This window comes from Rhinolophus hipposideros (genome assembly GCF_964194185.1).
Source record: "Rhinolophus hipposideros genome assembly, chromosome: 13".
NCBI lineage: Eukaryota > Metazoa > Chordata > Mammalia > Chiroptera > Rhinolophidae > Rhinolophus > Rhinolophus hipposideros.
In genome coordinates, this window is record NC_138059.1 from 8,135,219 (window position 1) to 8,151,492 (window position 16,274).

A 16,274-nucleotide genomic window follows, 5' to 3' on the forward strand; every position below is an offset into this window, starting at 1 on the left:
TCTTTAAACATAAGCATGAAGTATTGTTTGCGTTAAAAACAAACTAGTTAACAAAAAACTTCACTCTGGGAGCTTTGAATAGGAAAGCCCTCTTATTTTTGGAGGAGATTGGCAGGTCTCCATGGGGTTGCTAATCTCCAGCATTTACTGAGCATATGCCAAGCGCCAGGCCCTTCCGGTGTGGTCTGGCCTAGTCCTCGCAGGCCCATACCTGTAGGTCTCTCCATCGCTTGGCTCTGCCTGGACCCTTGTAGTTGCCTGGTCAGTATATGATAAATGATCAGTGTAGTATATGATAAATGAAAACCCCATTTTCAGGAAGAGGAAAGTCTCTGTGACAAGTCACGTGGCATGCAAGTAGTGGAAGTGGAATTCAACAGCAATTGTAAAAGTGTTTTAGAAACGGGTAACCCAGCTTCTTTTTTAGAAATTCAAGTTATTGGGAAGGCATCTCAAGCCTTTCTCTGTCCTGCCACTACTCCCTTTGCACCTCTCTTGAGACTACATGGAAGGGTTTTGTCAGTATTAACTTTTCCAACTGTAAGAGTCTTTGCTCTGGAAAATCCGAGCTGTGTTTCTAGACCAAATCAATCACTGATGTGTTCAGACACAACAAAGGCAAGGAGAATTTGTCCTGTGGTGTCCTCCTTTTCCGACTTATTTTATCTTCACAGCTCTCCTGTTGAGTGTGCATTAGCAAAGGTCTAGGAGACGCTAGCTCTGTTCACGAGAAAAGACTGACCTTCAGGGCCTTTCTTAGCAAAATAGGTGTTCGCAGAGGTGCTTGGAGTGTTGTTCTTGTTTTCAGCAATGAGCCACATTTTTAACCCATGACGAAATGTTTTATGGAACATTTCTCTCTCCTTCTCTCCCTTTTTATCGTTTGGTAATAAGTTCAGTAAATAGGTTATTCATCTTGAAAAGGCTGTTCTTATGAGGTTGTGATTTGACGAACAGGAATCCAAATGGGCAAGAAAATGGGAGTGAAAAGTTACATTTATAGAATCAAAAGCACAAAACTGACCTGAGTGTGATTTAAGAGTGTAACATCGCCTGTAACATTCCGATGAAATTCTTTCAAGTGAGGGCGTTTTGACCCTGGCACTTTGTGTCTCTCCCAAGGCTATTTTGTGGGCTCATTCAGAGCACGCCCTAAAGCACTTTAAGTGTCACTTCCTGCAGTACAATGTGGGATATAGGGGTTTTAGTTTACTGGGAGATGAATGTGTATCAACAGTGTTATCTTGACTCCCCCAAACAGTAATTCTATCTTCCCTGCCTGAATGCAGATATAGAGTAGCCTTAAATGCTGTTTCTTGTGTGAGCCCTTTCCTGACACCCCTCCCTGTGCTCCTATTGCTCTGTGTATTTAATTAAAGCAATTATCTTAATGGCCTTCAATGATCGTATTAATAGTTGTTTGTAGCTATGTGCACATCGGACTGAGTGCCAGGAAAGATGGCATGGATCTTGTCGTTTCATCTGTTCATAGCCATTGCGCAGCATATGTCACAGCACTTTAAATTTCATTAGTCAGGATTCTTGTGACCTCGAAACAGAACCCCAGCTCAAACTGGCTTCTGCGGCAGGGGATTTGCTGGTTTATGTCGTTGAAAAGTCCAGCGATGGAACTTAAGGCATGGGGGCTTCAATGATGTTGCTAAGGCTCACAAAGTTTTTCTCCATCCCTCAGTGCTGTCTACTGTTTCTTTTTGGATGCTGGTGGCAAGATGGTTGTCAGCAGAGGGGAAAAAAGGCCACTTTTCCAACAGTTCAACAAAAGTCTCAGAATTGAGTCCCACTGTCTTGCATTGGTCTTCTCTGGGTAACATGCCCCTCTCTGAACCAATCCCTGTGGCTAGGTAAATGCAATGCTCTGATTGGCCATCCTGGCTCAAATGCCCGCCCCCTGAAGAAGCTGGGGTAGGGTCTCCACCTCCCAGAGCTCAAGGATTGAGGATGAGGGAAGGCTGAGGTTCCCCCAAGAAAATCTAGGAACCATTTGTGTATGGGGGGAAAGGGGTAGGCAAAAGCCAGGATATCCAATATAGGAGGTGTTTAATCAGCCTTCACTCGATGAATGAATTCACAGATGAATGAGCAAGGGAAAGCATGCTGCGGAGTCTGTGAGCTGGTTACATAATACCCAGAGTAGGGTGTTAACAGATGGAGCCTTTGCAGAGAGGAGGGATAAAAGAGAGGCTTGGAATCAAGTCATACAAGGATGGCATTAAATTAGCTGAAATATTTAACAAGAAATAGGAGACAGAGGGGACATGTAAGAGCTGCTTCCAAGTGTGTGAAGGGTATTACTACAGATGGAACATTTGCTAGGTCCCTACTTTATGTCATAGGTGCTGGGGTCGACACTTGGATGTCACTCCACATTTATTTTCATTTTATTTTTATTAGGCGGCCAATTTACGTTCATTATAGAAAATTCAAAAATGTCCAAAAAAGAGAAAAAATAAAAGTCCTCCTGTAATCTTACCACCTAGGGCTCACTGATATTAATATGTTGGCAGATATCCTTTGGACCTTTTCTCCCTATTTCTAGCTGCATTTAAAATATATGTTTTAAATTTAATCTTGATAATTGTGTTTGTCAGAGAAAGAAACTGTGGCTCAGAGAATTTAAGAAGTTGTCTGAGATCCCAGGCCTGGACCCTAGACCTCTGGGTCCAGAATTCAGTCCACATCTGTTAGGCTCAGAAACCCGGTCTCATTTCTGGGTCTTTGGTTAACCTGCGCCTTAACCAGTCTGTGTACTAAGAGGGTTTCACTCCAGGTCCATTCTGAGAATCTTGATTCCATTACTCTTTGTTTATTCACTCACCCACTTTCATCTAAGAACTCAGGACATTTTTCACCGGGTGCTTTTTCGGTGCTGGGGGTAGACCCGTAAATGAGGCCAGGCCCCTGCCCTCCTGGAGCAGACGGTCTAGCTGAGTTCCACATCACCTGTAAATAGTTAAGTCAAAAGTCTCTAGGGATGTGCAGATCTGTGACATTGCTAATTGCACTTGTCCCACAACTCTTTTAGGAAGCAACCAGCAAAGCAGAGAGGAAGCACCATAGCCAGAAAGCTGGACCGCCTAGTCTTATATATGTCCTCTGGTGTGTGTTGAAGGATGGGAAGCTCAGAGTATGCATTCCCTGTCCTTATCCTCCCAGGGCTGGCTCTGCTGGGTGACGGCGGGTGGGGAGTGGCCACCACTGTGTACATAGGATGACCCTATTTTCTGAACCCCAGATCAGAACCTATGGTACGAAGCAGGGTTAGCCGAACAGGAGGGAAACACATATTTCCTGAATGCAGCCTACCCTGGGTGCTTTGACATGGCCCCCTTGCCCGGGGAGATAGGTATTATTGTCTTGCTTTTGGAGGGGCGAGCAGCAGGGGGAGCTGTGATTTGGGCTCAGGCTGATCTGATGGCTCCAGATCTTAGGAGCTTCTAACTCATGCTCCTCTGATGCAGACACATCTGGAGAGTAGGGCGTTAAAAAGTTTTGAAACTCCTGGTGATTTGGTAAGTTTCATTCCGTTCACTTAGTTTATATTGAGGGCCCGTGTCCAGAAACTCTTTTAGTTCTGAGGAGACCAGGTGACCAAGATCGATGAGGGCTCCTGCTCCCCGGGAACTTGAAGTCTGAGCTAAATGGTTGGAAGAGTGATGATGTTTCTGCACAGTCCTTTGCTCGGTGATTCATTCAGCCACACAGGAGGAAGTAGTATCAGTGAGGGTGCTTGAGTGCCAAGGGACAGATAACCCAGTTCAAGTTGGATAATTAATAGATGCAGTTGAGTGGTTCCCATAACCAGAAAGGAGCGAGGTACGTAGGTTTCAGGCACATTTTGATCAGCACTCTGGCTCCATTTCTTTGTGATGGTCTGGACTCTGCACTTCTCCATTGCCTTTGTTCTCAGGTTGACTGCCTTCAGACCGTGTTTCCTCAAAAATAAGACCTAACCGGAAAAGAAGCCCTGGCATGGTTTTTCAGGATGACATCCCCTGAACATAAGCCCTAATGCATCTTTTGGAACAAAAATTAATATAAGACTGGTCTTATTTTCGGGGAAACACGGTAGTAGTGAGGGGGCTGCTAGCAGGCCTTCTCCATTGTTCAACGCCAGGAGACACTACATATACTGTGCATGCTGTACGAAGTGTAGAGGAGAGATGTTTTTTGTTTTTGTTTACTTTTATTTATTTAAGTGTGTTTTTCCAGGACCCATCAGCTCCAAGTCAAGTAGTTATTTCAATCTAGTTGTGGAGGGCGCAGCTCACAGTGGCCCATGTGGGGATCGAACCATCAACCTTGTTAAGAGCACTGTGCTCTAACCAACTGAGCTAACCAGCCATCCCCCAAAGAGAGATGTTTAATGTGGTGGTCTGGCTGCTGGAAGCTCTTAGACCGTATCTTGTTTGTTCACATCCAGAGGGAAAATAGCTTGTCTTTCGTCAGAGCCATTGAACAAAATTTCTGAGCTTCACTTTGGATAATCATAGGACACGCCTCTATCTCTCAACCCATCATGGTAGCAGAGGAAATGGGCTAACACTGATTGGCTTAGGCCATTCAGGACCCACCCCTGGAATTGGAGATGAGTGCTAAATGACTGAAAGATCTTGCTTGGTGGGAGAAGAATGTTGAAATGACAACTACAGTGTCTAAGGGGGCAGCGTGTAGGATTTCGATATAGAAAGATAAGTAGGCACTGTCCCTCCTCTTTAAAAGCTCATGTTCTAGTGAGCTTCCTGAGATTTTTGGCAAGGATCAGAGGAAGGGCATTTTATATTTATAGAATGCTAGGCAGTTGCATGGTTTCTCATTTAGTTCTTAGGATATCCCTCTCTAGTATGTATTTCCATTTTATAGATGAGGAGACAAGTTTAGAGACGTTAAGTTGCTTGCTGGCAGTCACACACCTAGGAGGAGAGTGAGGTGTTCTGAGGCTGTGGATCTCACATTCCTTCCTGTCCTTTTTTTGATGGTTGTAGACAAAATAGACTATTACCAGAGACCCTATAAACATTCGCCTAACGACTCCTCTATAATAAGCGGGGCCTTGGGAGTAGTTACTGCTTTTCATTTCAAGCTTTTATTAGAGAAATCATGCCTGCTTTTTTCTTTAATTCTCAAAGAGAGGAAAACATTTCTCTGAGGTCCAGGTAAGCAACCGATAATTGAATGAGCTTCTGAGAAAAGCAGAACCATTGTCAACTCAATGCATCGGAAGGCATGGTTGCATTCAGATAATTTTACAAAAATGCTTTCTCTCTCCTTAAGTAAGAGAGTAACTATTATGTAATCTTACACAAGGCTTCTTTCCCTTGGGCCCAACTTAACTTGTGTGTTCAAAATACAGAACACATTTTTTGGTTAAGAGTTTATGGAAAGCCAGTACGATTCCTAGACTAAACTGCCAAAACAAGGGCAAGCAAGCTGGATTTTCTGGTTTTCTCCAGCCAGACTCCACAGACGCATAAGTTCCAACAGCAGGAGATGATTTGCCAAAAACCATTTGTGTGCTGGTGGCAAGATGTCTGTGGTTATACTGTCCCCTGCACCCAATGTACATACCTTGTATTTTGCATACCTTGTATTTTGCTGCCAGGTGACAGAGCACTATTTGTTCTCAGTTCTCCTGGCCTCATTACTTCCATCCGGCAGATGTAATTTCATCCTGGGAGAAATGAACAGAAATGGGGAAATCAAAATGGTGGTTGGTGACATGTTAATGCATAAGGTTTTCAACTTAGGAGCTACGCTTTTTGAATTCTTGTGTCTGCTTTTCATTTGTTTTGGTTTCAGGTTGTTACTGATGATAATGTATTTGCCTATCCAAATTTCTATTAATTTGTCCACTATATTTTGAGTCTTGGGGGTAGAGAGTTGAGCAAAGCATAGTCTTAATTACTAATAGCCTTCAGTGGCCCTCCTCTAACCAGATATCCTCCCGGTCTGTTCCCACGGGTATCATTTTTTGGTCCTGATTTACCCTGGGCCTGGCAAACTTGTTAAACTGGACCTCAGAAAAGGTGTGAAGTGAAAGAGGAAATGAGAAAGGCCTCAGGGTAAAATGCATAGGCTTCAGTGTCAGGTAAAACCCAGAAAAACTGGGTTGCTGGGCTCATCTTGTTGACCCTAGAGTGTGACCACTGTGGCGGTTATTAGGCCTGAGATTTAGGGCCTGATTATTATTACCACAGCATAATTTAACTCACCCTGACTGATGTGACTACCACTCTCATGTCTCTCACGGAGACGGTAGGATTCATGGAACTGGGAGCAGGCCAGTTTGTGTATATGCACGTATGTGTGCAAAGATATAGATATAGATATAGGTACAGATATATAAATATGAATCTTGCTGCCTCAATGGCAGTGCTTATCAAACTTATCTGCATATCAGAGTCATCTGGGGATTCTGGGGATCTTTTAAAAATTCCAAAGCTAGGGCTACCCTCTAGATGGATTAATTCACCAACTTTGGGGGTGGGACGTAAGCACTACTAGTTTTTAAGCTCTCCAGGTGATTCTAGTATGCAAGCAAGGTCAGGAACTACCTACCGGTCTATGAGAAATATACTAATGGCAACATTATTTGAAGAGGAGGAGGGATGACGGTGATGACAGTGGTACTAGCTGCCATTGTCATTTACCAACGGCTGCCTCTATGCCAGGCTGTATCCTGGGTGTTAACAAACATTGTCACCTCTCATCCACACTGCAGCCTTGCAAGACAGCTAGCTCTCTAGGTGGCTGAAGAAGGAAAAGAGGAGTCGTGTCTTTTAACCTGATGTCAGTTACAGAGTTGTTTAATCCAGATTGTCAAGTAACAAGAAAGATGGAGCTTTTGGGCTCCTCTTGTTGACCCTAGAGTGGCCATTGTGGTCAGCACTGGGGCTGAGATTTCGGGGTTGTTTGTTACCACAGCATAACCTGGCCCATCCTGACGGATGTAACCATCCTTTTAATAACCACAGTGGACTCCGGAGTCGATATGCAAAAGGACATTTTGCAAACTTATAAATTGAGGGTGAGTTTATTTTGGCTTGTGGCTTGGAAAGAGAAATGAATGTAGTAAACCATGCTATTAATCTTGGGTTGGTTGATTCATCCATCAAAATCACTCTGTGTGTTTCAAGGAATCAGGGTAAGTCAATTAATAAAACATTGCCTTGTGTTGCTGTAGCGCTTTTCTCAATGGGGTACACGGAGCTAACCAAGCCTCATACCATTTGCTAGTCTTGTGGACACAGCCTAGAAGGACTGTCAGGTGTAAGTAGGGCTGTGTGTTACCGTAAGGTTCAAAACCGCAATTAAGTTATGTTGAAACATTTAGCCAGCATCCGCAGAGATTCCTGCCTGGGGTGTTGGTGTGTAGGTAAGAGTTTGGCCGGAAGTAAGAGAGTGTTGGGAAGCGTGTTCACAGCAGAGAGAACAGCATGGGCAAAGGCACAACGGCGGGAAGTAGTATTTATAGGAACTCAGTAATCAGTTTAGTATTACTACCAAGAAAGAAACCATCCCTCATTCTTTTGGGTGATTGGGAAGTCCCAGGAAACCTGCATTTCCACTTGGTTCTTCACCATTTGGCACACGTCTTTTAATACATATATTTTTTAACTTTGGAAAAGGTTTGTGGGTAATGAAGGGCCAAATAAGCATAACGCTTTAATTGACCTCCTTTACCGGAAAGATCACACCAGATGCTATACCAAATGTTTATCTAAACTCTATGCCATATCTTTTCTTCCATAGCCCCTAAACTCAAACCTGTGAGAATTTAAACTCTTTCCACACTCTTAGATCATGTTTGACACCACCAGTGTTCTATCTAAAGCTGCGTATTTCAACTATGGGGTCACACAGCTAGTGACCTAAGCATTTGGGCTCCTTTGGGAAGATTTGCATTTCACCTCCCGCCCTGCTTCTCTGATACCTTGTTTCCAGGGCTATGGCCACGTTGGGGCTTCAGCGTAGGGTTAAGACCCTCGGCCTGGGTTAACTCAAGCTGGACTGATGCCATCTCTTTCACCAGCTGTAACTATTTGAGTGCATACCTTGTGCCAGGCTCTGTGCTAGCCCTGGAGATACAGTAGTGATAGAACAGCATGGCCTCTGCCCTCATGGAAATACAGGAATCACCATACAATTACAACTGTGTACAACTGTCATTCCCGGAGACATCTCACAGCAGGGATCTAACCTGGTTTGCTCAAAGCTCCCTCCCTCAGGTGAAGCCTCTGCCCTCACACGCAGGCATCACTTGTTCCTGAAGTCACATGTATGGATGCCTGCCCTCCTTGACCTGAAGTGGGGTGGGCAGGTGGGCGCAGGCAGCGAGTGCCCTTGAACCCCCGAGCAGTTCCTGCTCTTCCAGCCTGCTCCACCAGGTGGGTATGGGGAGGCCCTTCCTTGGAGGGGTGTGACTGTCGCTGCTGAAAATGCCTAGTAGGTAGCTCTTTGTCTCCTGAGCCACACAGTGAGCTGAAAGAGCTGAGCGTGCCCTCTTGGATTTTTCTGCAGCTAGTTCATCACAAAAGGGGACAATGGGCTTTGGGCTGCAAACTGCTTCCAACATCTGTAAACCCCATGGACCAGCCTATCTTGCTCTCCTCTTGGGAAAATCATTGCCTCAGGGCAGGGCTTGGGAGGGAAAAGTGAAGGCATGCAGAAAGGCTTTCTTTTCCTCTTTCTACCATTAAAATCTTGGCAAGAAAACATGATCTTTCTTTTGGTTGCCTGTTATCAGCAGCAGATTCCCAAACTGAACTCCTAGACATCATCCTGGCTTCGTCATACGTCAGCTTTTTCGGCTGCAAACAATTTTGCTTCTCTCTCGTTCTCTCTTTGTTTTGCTTTTCTTCTGGGACTCTAATAACTCCAGGTGGTGAATGGGCGGTGGAGAGTACAGTTCTGTAGAAATACAGCTCTAAAGCAATACAAACTCCGAGAAAAAAAATGGGCAGCTTGTCCAGAGGGAAGTGCTGTATTAAAACATTTTTACCGTTATTGACATTGAAGAAACCTCCCCTTTGGCATAACATTAGGAGATTACTTAAATACTTTATGGCATAGCTACACAGCAAAGTAGTATATAGCCTTTAACAGCAAGGCAGCTGAAGCACCATTATTAAGGAAAGGTGATTAAGATAGATCGTGAGATGAAACACAGCAGGTTACAATTCACTATATGAATGTTTTATAGAAATGTATGCATTATCTTTCTATAGAGATGTAGAAAAACCATTTGGTAGGATATCCATGTGGTGTAGGAGGTTGGATCATGAACGTTTATATTTTCTTCCTTTTGCTTATCTGTATTTTCAATTTTTCCCCCACATTCAACATGTATTTCTCATATAATCAGGTGAAAAAAAGGCATAGGAGTCGGGAAGCTCCCTTTTTTAAAGAAACCATTCCATATAATTATTGAGGGTCTCCTAGGAGGTGGGTGGGCACAGTGACAGGTGTTGGAATGGGCAAGAGAGCCCTGGCCCCTCCCTTCACAGAGCTGATGTTTTAGTGACAGGCTGTTTTTGTTTTTTTTTTTTAAATTTTTTCAGCAAAAACGTTTTTAAGCTGAAGAATAAAAATAATGACAGGTTGTGATAACTGCTGCGAAGGAAGAAAGCCAGTGACATACAAGGGAATGGACTGAGGGAGGTGGGGGTCTGACTTAGGAAGGGTGATGGGGGGACCCCTTTGAGGAGGGGACCCCAAACCTGGAGGTGGGGTAACAGCCATGGGAAGTGGCCAACGTGTTCGAGGCACAAAGCCTGTGTGCACTTCTTTCCTGCGGGTCAGTCAGAGGGCTGCCCACTTGTGAGCAATGAGTCACATTTGGAGATGGAACAGAGACTCACAGATAGATCTCCTAACTCTGGGGAAATATGGCTATCAGGATAACTTGATGGCTCCTGAGAGACTGGTTAATGTTTTGCTAACAGGAGTGTGTTGGGTTTGAACGGTTGGCTTTGTACTTTGGTTCTTTTTGAACAGCGGCTCTGACGCCATCTTTCAATGCAGGATTCCCGGGTCTCCTCCCCTGTCCTCTTCAGCATGTGTTCAGCTCACCTACTGAATGCTCCTCCACACGGCGTGACTCTGGAGGCTTAGTCCTTAACCTTGAACCCCTGGCTGTGGAGGGAATGTTGGGGAATGTGCCTCTTTCCTCAAGGATTCAGTATTCATTCATTCCTTAAAGCGGAGGAGGGGAGCAATTCAGGGGACAGAAGTCCCTGAATGCTAGATTGAAGACTAAGACGGCACAGAGGCAACAAAAACTATATTCTAGGTACTTAAACATATTTAAAGAGCACATTTGAGTTAATGATGGCAGTAACTATTCAGAGTTCTAAGGGCAATTTGGCAATACAAATCAAGAACCATAACAACGTTCAGATCCTTTGACCCAGTAATCACAACCCAGGGAATTTATGCTGAGGTCATCGTTGTTTTAACAGGGAGAAACCAAGACAACAACCATGTCTATGACAGCAGGAATGCAGTCAATAATGGCATAGAGCTTTGGGCTTTTGAATGTATTTTCCTGTTCAGTATTTATGAGAGCTTTGCAGCAGTAATGTGAAGTAGGTTCTTATGCCCAGTTCACAGATGGGAAATAGAAGGTTGGAGAGAGCCAGTGAGTGGCCCTGGTTCACTCTGGCAGATTCAGCTTCTGAACTCAAGCACACGTATTGTTGCCTGGTGGGTTTGCTCAGAAACTCAAGAAAAGGGTGGGACTCAAGGAAGCATAAAGAAGGGACCAAGACTGAAAATAATTATTGAACTTACTGTATGCTGAGTTCTGTCCCAAGTATTTTACAAGTCTTACCTAAGTTAATCTTTACAACAAACTTGTGGGGAAACTGAGGCTCTGAGACGTTGAATAACTTGTATAAGTTGTAGAACAGGTTTCAAACCCTGGCTGGGCTAGACTCAGAGCTTTGAGGTGGTTTTAGCTCTGTTCTGTTGCCCTCTGTTTCACAAGAATGCATTGCTAAGGGAATAAATGGAAGAATGGATGAGGGGTTAGGCCTTGACAACTAGCTTCCATAGAGAATTAGACATCAGAATTCCCATGGTTGGCAGGTTCTTCTTCAGAGCTTTGCAGTTTCTACATATTATAGTTACTCAAGCCTCTCTCTCTCACGAAAGTTGCAGCCTTGAGGCCACACTTTTCCATTACCCTTCACCTAAAGGCTCTCTTTCCTCACTCAACTCATTCATTGCAAAATGCCCAGTTGAATGAGTCTAGGGTAAACCAAGCATGCAGGGTGTGGACCTTCAGCAACTAAAGGAAACTGAGCTATTTCAATATGATGAAATACTCTGCAGCCATTAAAATGATAAATGTGACTGTAGAAATATGAAAAAGTATTGGGAAATAGTTGCACATTATCTGAAGATTCCAATTGAAGCAATGTGCATTTACATGGATAAAGTTTAGAAGAGAAAGATTGAAAACTGAGTAAAAGTTTTGGGATTGGATGGTGTCACCATCCAGTTAGTCTGCTAAGCTAGGAACCTCAGGGTTGTGCCACTCACTTCCTGTGTCTTCTTCTCCCAGATTCAACTAGTCACAAATGATGTAGGTTCTACATCATTAAGTATCTTAATTCTGGGGTCCATTCTTCCTCTCCGTGGCCAGTTTCCTAGGCTAGGCTCTCGTTGTTTCTCACCTGGACCCCACACAGCTTCACTGGTCTGCTGACCTCCATTCCCTTTCCCACCGTAATCCATATTGGACATTGTGATCAGAGTGATCTTTTGTAAGAGTGATCTTACAAAACACATCTGATTATGTTACCTTGCTTAGAAGCTTCTATTGTTGCCATCAGGAGCCAAGTTCAAGGTGCTTAGCATGGTGTCTGAGGAGGTCCTTTACAAGCTTACCACAGCAGTCTTACCCCCAGCATGTCATGAACTCCACTTCCTCTGCCCATGTGCCTTTTCCTCTCTACCCTTCCTCCAACTCTTTTTTTTTTTAAATTAATTTTTTTTAATTAAATTTATTGGGGTGACAATTGTTAGTAAATTTACATAGATTTCAGGTGTACAGTTCTGTATTACATCGTCTATAAATCCCGTTGTGTGTTCACCACCCAGAGTCAGTTCTCCTTCCATCACCATATATTTGATCCCCCTTACCCTCATCACCCAACCCCCACCCCCTTACCCTCTGGTAACCACTAAATTATTGTCTGTGTCTATGAGTTTTTCTTTCTCATTTGTTTGTCTTGTTCTTTTTGGTTTATATACCACATATCAGTGAAATCATAGGGTTCTCTGCTTTATCTGTCTGACTTATTTCACTTAGCATTATACTCTCAAGATCCATCCATGTTGTCACAAATGCTCCTATATCATCTTTCCTTAACGCGGAATAGTATTCCATTGTGTATATATACCACAACTTCTTTATCCATTCATCTATTGAAGGACATTTTGGTTGTTTCCATGTCTTGGCCACCATAAACAAAGCTGCAATGAACATTGGAGTACACGTGTCTCTATAGAGGAATGCTTTCAGATTTTTTGGGTAGATACCCAGGAGAGCGATTGCTGGGTCATATGGTAATTCTATTCGTAATTTCTTGAGTAACCTCCACACTGCCTTCCATAACCCTCCAACTCTTGAAGACCATGCTCATCCTCTCTGATGCCTTTACAGCTGTCCCAGGGAGAGTTGGTTCCTCCACCCTCCTAAATTACAACGAACCAGGCTGTATTGTGATTGATTGTGAGGTTAGAGCTCTTCCTGTCACTAAATTCTGAGCCCCTCCAGGGTAAGGACCACATGTCTTACTGTCCTCCACCCTAGACTCTCAGTATGGTACTTAAGACATAGTAGGGGAGCAAAAATGTGTGTTGATTGAATGAATCAATGATGGAGTGAAACCATTTATTCTTTATAATGTTTTAAAGTTGGTTCGGTAATAAATAAAAATTGCAAGGAAACCAGCATTTAAAGAAAGCATGAAGATCTTCTGAAGTTTACAGAAGCAGAGTCAAGATAGTGTGAATGGAGAAACAGACAAACTGAAGTTGACAGATTGGGTTTGAATCCTGGATCTGTCTCATACTGAACCTTGGTTTTCTCATTTGTGAAATGAACACGATAATAGTGCCATATAGAACGGTTGTAAATAGTACCTGTAAGGTGGTTGTAAAAAGCAGAAGAGCAAATGCAAGTCAAGGGCTCAGTGCCGTGCCTGGCATATAGTAAGGACTCAACAACAACAACAAAATACTAGCAAGCCACAGTGATTAAATCATCACTGAGAGCCTGGTGCTGTTATGCAAGCATCCTTTTGCTTGTTTTTTTCACATACAACTTTGAAAGCTTTGACCTCAGCCGTGATTACATTCATGCAGAATGGTGAAGGAAGCGTTGTGGAAGAATAACTTCAGCCCTTCCCTTAGGGTCTTGTTTTCTGTCCCCTTTTCCCCATATCTGACATGGGTTAGTGGTAGAGGTTACTCGTGAACTCTTGCACAGGCCAGGAATGGGTCGAGGGCTGCTAAGGAGAAAGGTGCCCCTGAAAGGGACTCCTCATCTGGCTCATGCTATTTTACTGTTACCACTCATCAATAGACTGTTTTCTTCTTTGGACTATGAGGTCCCCCGAGGCCAGCATCATGTCTATAATGCTCCCTAGAGATAAAATTAGGACTAATGAATGAAAATTGTTAGGCATCAGATTTCTGCTCCGTGTAAAAGAACAGGTTCATCACAATTATAGAAGGTTGACAACTGCAATAACGAGCTTCCCATAAGTGGAGATATTCTAGCTAAAATGTGTGATACTAATGTGTTGAGGGTACTATGGAAGAGATTTCTGCTTCTGGTGGGAAATTGGGTTAGAGGTGTGTGGTTACTCAGAGCTCACGGGGCTGGGCACGTGTGTGAACTTTTCCTCTGGTTCAAACAGAGGACAGTGGGTCCACATGGACTAGAGTTATTTAAGAATGTCAGCGTGTCAGGCAAATGGACCAAAGTTCTTGGATTGTGAAGACTGTTCTATCAGCGTCAGTGTTTGTAATATAAATATCAGTTCCCTCAGTTTAATTAAAATTGATGATTATAATATAGTATAGAACCCCCAAATCATCCCCACATGATACCCTAAAATATTAGGGTAAAAGTCTGAAGCTTAGGACTCTTGCCCTTCGTGTCTGCCTTGAAAAAGCCACCTAATCGCTCTGTGACTCTCTTAACACATTTCTGTGTAATATGGCCAATACCATTTGGTCTCTTTGTAATTCAAGAGGAAGACAAAAGGCTAAATAAGGTAAAGGCTGCCCTTCTGTATTTGGGGCAAAGAGTGATTTCTTGGCCACATATGGTAAGGCCCAGATAGTTCCCTTGCATCCAATTTGATTGGAACAAGGGTTCATAAGCAGGGTTTTTTAGACAGGCTTCCTGGATCGACAAAATCCCCTGAAAATGTATGCAAATTTGTGTGCATATGTGCATTTTCCTGGAGAGAAAAGCCCATACTTTTATGAGATTTTTTCAGTCGGGCCCTTGACCCCAAAATGTTCAGAACCGTCTCCATAGTAGTGATTTGCTCAGCAGTCAAACTGAAAACATTCCCCCAGAGGAGGTAACACTGTAATCATGTACACTTTAGTGTTAATGAAAAAATCTGACGGTTTCATAACCGGATTGGGATGAGCTACCTGGAGCTACATGGGATGTTCTGGTTTTCTATGTAAAGAGGGAGCAATTATGTAAGAAGAGTGAAAGGGGAATGAGGGGAAAATGAAGAGGCTGTGCCCTCTGCCATCTCCAAGCTCTCTGTGCATCAGACAGTCTTGCACAGAGTAGACCCCAGAACAAAGTCTCATTTATCTGAAAGAGATACGCGTGGCACAGCACAAGTCTCAAGTGGCGCGTGAGTTCTGTTCTCAGACTGATCATTTAACACCTCCCCAGGGCGTCTCCACGATACCATCGCAGGCGATAACGGTGCGTGTCTCGGCTCTGGGGAGCCTGCCAAGCCCATCGGCCTTGTCTGGGAGAGTGAGCGCAGCTCGCTACCTGGGTCCCCCACTCCAGCCATCCCAGACTTGGGAGTGGGGTTTGGGGATGGGAATGTGCACCCTCGCTGGGTTCAGCACAAAGAGCCCTGGTCTGCGAGTCCCGAGCTCCAGTTCCTACCACGTCCGAGCTCGGTGACCTGAGAGGCACGTCACCGCCACCTCTGAACCTCAGTTTCCCGTCTGTAACCGGAGAAGGCTGCCAGCTACAGACCCACCCAGATATCATCTCCGCCCGGAGGTGCGGCCCCTTTAAGGAGGGCGGGGGCGCGGAGGAGGTGGCCGCGCCCCCTTCCTCTTCCCAAGCCCGCCCGACCACCTGTCTCCGGCCTCGCCCCGCCCCCTTCGGGAGGGGCGGGGGAGGAGGGGGCGGAGAAGGATCTACCTTGCGGGGCGGGCGCTTGGCGCATGCGCAAGGCCGGACAGGTCCGCGGCGCCCTCACTTCCTGGCATCCCCCCTCCCCCTCCTCGCCGTTACCCTGTACATCCGGGTCACTTGCCCTCCCGGATCGGCGCCGCCTTCGCCGCCGCTGCCTGGCTCGTCGCGGCTCCGCCACAGGGGCAGGTGCGGAGGGGCTCCCGGTCCGGCCGCCGCCGCCGCCCCGCTCCGGGCCCGGGGCTCCCCCTAGCGCCGCCGAGGAGCCGCCGCCGCAGCAGAGGAGGGCGGAGGCGCGGGGCTGAGAGCCCGGAGGCTCGAGCGGAGGGTGAGCGATTCCTCGGACCGTTTGCTCCGCTTCCCTCGCGCCCCTCGCTCGCCGGCGCGCCCGCCCCGTTTTGGCGGAAGGCGGGGGCGGCGGGGGCGGCGGGGCCCGGGCGGGCTCGTCCCCGCGCGGTGGGCCCGCCCTCCCGGCGCTGCGGTGCCCCCGCCGCCCGGGCCCCGCGCTCATTCATTCGGAGCCGCCTCCTCTCCGCCCCTTCCTTCCACGCGCGCTCGCGTGCCCTCCCTCCGCGGACCCGCCGCCCCGGGACCCTGGCCCCCGGCCCCCGCACGTCGCACCCCCGCGCGGCCCTCCCCGGCTGCTGTGCGGCTGCCCGCACCCACGGCGCTGCCCCTCCGGCCCGGCCGCCCGCGTGGGAGTGGGGGTGCTCGTGGGCGCCTCCCGCCGGTGCGGCCCCGTGCGACGCCGTCCGCGCTGCGGGACGCCGGCCTCCATCCCCGGCCCCGACGGGCCGCCCAGCCGCAGCCCCGGGTGTGGTCTCGGCGTGTTTCCAAC

The 16,274-nt window shown here is 46.2% G+C and overlaps 1 protein-coding gene across 18 annotated transcripts in view; it reads left to right on the plus strand.

The window, feature by feature from the left end:
• The window catches only part of CYRIB (CYFIP related Rac1 interactor B), a 129,229-nt gene that overhangs the window by 41,240 nt on the left and 71,715 nt on the right, over nt 1-16,274 (plus strand). For 3 of the 18 annotated variants that reach the window (XM_081070172.1, XM_081070164.1, XM_081070170.1), the window contains exon 1: nt 15,625-15,764. The exons of 13 other annotated variants lie outside the window; for them this stretch is intronic. The gene's annotated coding sequence lies outside the window, so the exon portion shown is untranslated. Of the gene's footprint in view, nt 1-15,425; nt 15,765-16,274 lie in introns of those variants that run through there. 2 more of the 18 variants (XM_081070174.1, XM_081070169.1) reach the window with 2 other exon arrangements.